General features: G+C 30.2%; 1 long non-coding RNA gene across 1 annotated transcript; it reads right to left on the bottom strand.

Annotated features, from left to right (window-relative positions):
- Positions 1 to 641: 641 nt before the first annotated feature.
- Positions 642 to 1,654, bottom strand: LOC135145683 (uncharacterized). Its single transcript, XR_010283536.1, has 3 exons — positions 1,599 to 1,654; positions 1,418 to 1,505; positions 642 to 697 (listed from the first exon to the last, which is right to left on the bottom strand). It is a non-coding gene; the product is annotated as an uncharacterized LOC135145683 (long non-coding RNA).
- Positions 1,655 to 4,776: the final 3,122 nt, after the last annotated feature.

The following is a 4,776-nucleotide window of genomic DNA, read 5'->3' as shown; positions in this document are numbered from 1 at the left end:
ATTTTTCATAGTAAAAAAAAACTAAAAGCCCAACGCTAAAACTGTGTAAACTAATTATAAAGATTTGCTTATTATAAAAATTGGGTTAGCTGCCAAGATCTTTTCCAGTGTTATTCCCAAGTACTCGGAAAGAAAGCTTATATTTTATATGTGTGTGGCCTTTAATATACTGCTTTGCTTATTTTAAATGCTAGGAATAGTTGCTCATCAGTTTAAACGAGCGTGAGGCAAAAGTACATCTATAGATATACACTTGCAAAAAAATATAACACCTCCTTTGTTTGGGTCATAGGGTCTAACGATCCAAAAGTATCGTTAAACTATATAATATAAAATTCTCAAAGGGAAGGTATTAATATCCTAAATAATTACCAGGGTACCCTGCCAAATATCTGAAATACAAGCTGCTTTTTCCCTAGTTGGGCTTTCTAAAAAAATTGAATGTAAGTATTCTGATTCGCTCGTTTTTAATGACTGTTTTTAGTCCTTTTTTTTCGAATCGCACCAGCTTCTAGTGAAGTTTTTAATTCATAATGTTCTTATAATAATTTATATAAAAAGTTCGCATTAGTCAAAACAGATAAACAAGGATGAAGGGTCAGAAAGTGCTAGTATGTCATTTATTATGTTAATAGAACAGCGATAAGTCCCTTTTTGCAAGTATTAATGTTAACTTTAACGATTGTTTTCAAGAGAACTATATAAAAAATTTTTATTATCTACTGATTGTATACAGATTAAAATTTTAAATACTTATTATAAGTACAAAAGTTGACTACATTATTAATCATTGGCATTTAGTTAATAAAGTTAATTCAAAGATTATTACGTTTGACAATTATTTAAAGATGACTATATTTCGGTAAATAGAGGGAATTAAAAAATCATAATTTTAGTTAATAAAATTATCTGTTAAGCGAAAAGAGGTCTTCAGTTCTAATCTATTTTGTTTAAAGCTTCAGTTTTAAGTTAATATTACTTGGAAAATTATAAATGCTTAACGATCGAACCCCTATATAATTTCAAAATATTACTACTACATCTAACCGTTTTAGCAGAGAAACTTAATAACTTGCTCTATGTTAAAAATAATTTATTATTTTCAGTGGATTTGTAAAAACCTGAAATTAGCAGAAATCTTTTCTCATGTCTACAAACACAGTTATATAGACGAAGGATGTGTGTACATCAGGTGAAATTGTTTTTGAATAATATTTTTTTGCCATACTAAAAAAATTATAAAACAGAAAGTAGTATAAAAAGGTTGTGAATCTTGACTATTATATCATCCATAATGCAATTAACATAATAAAACGGTAAACGCCAACACCAGGTTTTTTGATGAAATTTTACACCTTGAATTAGGTTTACAATCTTATAGTTTTCAATATTCACAAATGATCGGCTTTAGACTTACATTGACGTTAATGCACGGCTTTGCTTTCTTTCTTGAGCAGCGATTGACTTCTGAAACCCTCATACTTTTCTTTGCCTTCCATGTACTCCTAAGATAATTTACAGAACAGTATAGTTTCCTGTAAGTTAAGGTTACACAGAGACATAACTAATTTCTCATCGAAAAAAAAATAAAACGTTACCTGTATTAAAACACATAGCAAGATACTTTTTTTGAGACAAGTAGTAGCTTATTAATCAATCAAGGCTACAGAAACATAAATGCATTAGAAAAAACATTCAAGTGCTATCCATGACAAATTTAACCTGGTTAGTAATGACGACAATGATGACAATATAAATCGTAACGTACACAATTAAAAGTGAAGGGAAGTAGGTGTTATCAATAGTTATTTATAGCGAGTATCCTGTGATGATAGTGTTTTTAAGATTAACGCCAAGCAATACATTAACTTTTTCTTTATTTTTAAAAGAAAGGGAACTTAAAAAAAGTAGCGAAATATATTTATAGCTACAAAGAAACTTGTAATCTTCAAAAATATGGAATATACGTTTCTAATTACTATTAAGTAAATCGGTTAAATTTCCACTAATAGTTGTTTAATTATGTTTATTTGTTGATTATGTCAACCAAATATAATTAAAATTTATGTCTTTTAAAATTCTCTGATATCCCAATTAAATCTAAACAGGTTTAGGTGAGACTGATGAACTTTTAAGTATTCAAGTTCATAAATTTATAATTAAAAACTACAACTTGATGCCTGTCGAATGTACTCTAATATAATTATAATTTCTATTTAAAAATTATCTTGTAGGAATTGTTGTGCTCCCTTATTATCGTATTTGGTTGAAAGATTTTGCACAAATTTACTAACTAGTATAAATAAGTCGTATTGTGTAGGGATTACCACGTTTAATTTACAAGATATTAAATAATTTCTTCAATATTTTATATCACTTCTTGTTTATATTGTGGTTCATATTTCAAACCTTGAGTTAACTTTACGAAGCATTTTTAACTGCGGCAGCGGCTCCTCTAGAGTTTTGTTTTTAACCGTGCATTATTGGCACTTTTATTTTTAATTTTTCATGCTTTCTTCCCATAGACTTATCAAAATTAGATTCATGAACAGGAAATATTGGATGTTAAAAACAATAATTTAAATTACTTGCAAAACGTACTAAATATTGCTACTTAAGTTTGAGTCTAAATTCCTTCGTTATATATATGCGATCCCCGCCCCCCTCTTCACCAAAAAAATATATATTAGTCAGTTGAAGATACGATTCAGTATATATCACTAACTTAATGGCTATAAACCAAAAATCTAGTATTTCTGTTACCTTTAATTTTGTTGAAAGTAGTTTTTTAGGATTAAATGTTCCTTTTAAAAACATGCCTTACTTTTTTCTAACCTCTTATAAATGTGCCTTTTTAGAACCTTCTTTGCAGTGCTTTTTAATATAATGAAAAATGTTATACACAACTTTTTTGGGATTATATAAATAGCGTCCTTAAAAACCTTTTTATATTACCAGGAAGTTTATTAACTCCATCCATAAAATAAAGTAAAGTATGCAAGAGCACACACCGAGCCTACTATACTATGACACCTACGCCACAACACTTTAAACCATTAACTCATCCACATCACCAAAGGAATGAAAACCTTCTCTGATGTGAGGGAACTTGATTAAGCCGCTTACAACTACATTAGTAGAAAATAAATTATTAATACATAACGTGAAGAAAAAAAAGACTCAGTTAATACAGTGATTAAAATACTGTGGTTAACTTTGATAAATCGAGTGCCCCACGTACTTTTTTAAAGTGTCACTGCGCTTGTTGTTTTCTGTCTCACATTTTTTTTATTTACTTCCCTTGCAATAATAAATACCATTCCTATACGAGTATATACACTTGTCGCTCTTCACGTTTTTCCCTGATAAAAGATGAGATAGAAGGTTGGGATCACTCTACTCGACATGGACAAGGTGAGTCATTATAGAACCTTCAAGTATAACATGTTATAGGGCAAAAGACTAGACAGAAGTAACTTTAAAACAGCTCAGCGACAGTGCGACAAACAAAACTAACTTGAATATGCCTTATTAGAGAGGGGTGCTGTAAAAGGAAAACACACCATAGCTTTAACCACTAACCCCTTGTCTCCCCAAGGCTAACAAACCTAGGAGATGGACAATAAAGGCAATATATCTATTACGGTCACGCTAATTACAGAAAGGTGAGACACAATATGGAGTAGTCATCCCTTCAGTGACCAAAGAATAACTAAGAAAAAAAGTATGTTGAACATAACGGGACCCCAGATCCAAATAACTCGGGGGATTACTGTGTATAAATACAAAACAATGGGATAGAACATAAAGACTGGTCGACCGCATATGCAAAAGTAATTATATATGCTAAAAAGAAAAAAAGGTATATTTGTTTAGTTTACTAAACCAAACAGTAATGAAATCTTAGGTATAACGAATAAATTATGAAAACTAAAATCACGTCATGAATCCACACCAAGTTTCCATTACTTTTCTCTGAAAAATTTAATCACTCTAATTCCTTCTCACAGCAAAATCCTACCATTTGCATTCCTTACTTTTCTTATTTATTATACGTGACTCCCTTCTGACTGACCCAAGTGCACTGATATTTCTTAACCGTTTAAACGACAGTCCGAGTATAACCTTAACATCTTTTTTTATACTATTTTCTTTTACCTCAAATACTAAATTCAAAATAACCGTTGTAATCCCAAGCTTCCCTCTAACCTAATGCTGTAACCTTCTGAACTTTGACGAAAACAAAACGTTATTTTCAGTATAAATGATATACTTGTTTAACCTGTAACACCTTGGCAATTAATGGACACTAAGGGAATTTTACCAATAAGAGAATGAAGTAGATATTCAAGTTAATGAACATATTTTGATTAAAAAAAGCTACCTTTTAGTAGAAACTAAAATTATAATCGAACCAAGCTGTCACCGTAGCTTAGAGGTAACTATAGGCGTGGGGCTAATTTTCCACCTATTCACCGAAACGGCAACCTTTTTCAGTTTTTTGGACTGGAAATAAACTAATTTGCCCTCATCTATTTTAATAAACCTTAAAGTTTTTTACGCGCAACTACATTTTATATATGTTTTGGCAGATATTAAAGAAAAAACTACTAATTCAACCAACTAAAGGTATTTAATAATACATGAACTGAAAGTCAACCGAGAAGGATATGACGATAGCTCCTTTGTAATAGAAGGTATATGCAAATTTAAAAACAAAAAAATACAACCAACCTGTACGGAATTACGGAATTAATTTTATCAGCAAGAGTTTAC

The sequence above is a fragment of the Zophobas morio genome, unplaced genomic scaffold, assembly GCF_036711695.1.
Source record: "Zophobas morio isolate AGI-343-1 ecotype UQ-CSIRO unplaced genomic scaffold, CSIRO_AGI_Zmor_V1 ptg000175l, whole genome shotgun sequence".
Classification (NCBI taxonomy): Eukaryota; Metazoa; Arthropoda; class Insecta; order Coleoptera; family Tenebrionidae; genus Zophobas; species Zophobas morio.
The sequence above is the reverse complement of the archived record's forward strand: the minus strand, read 5'-3'. Positions and strand labels throughout refer to the sequence as shown.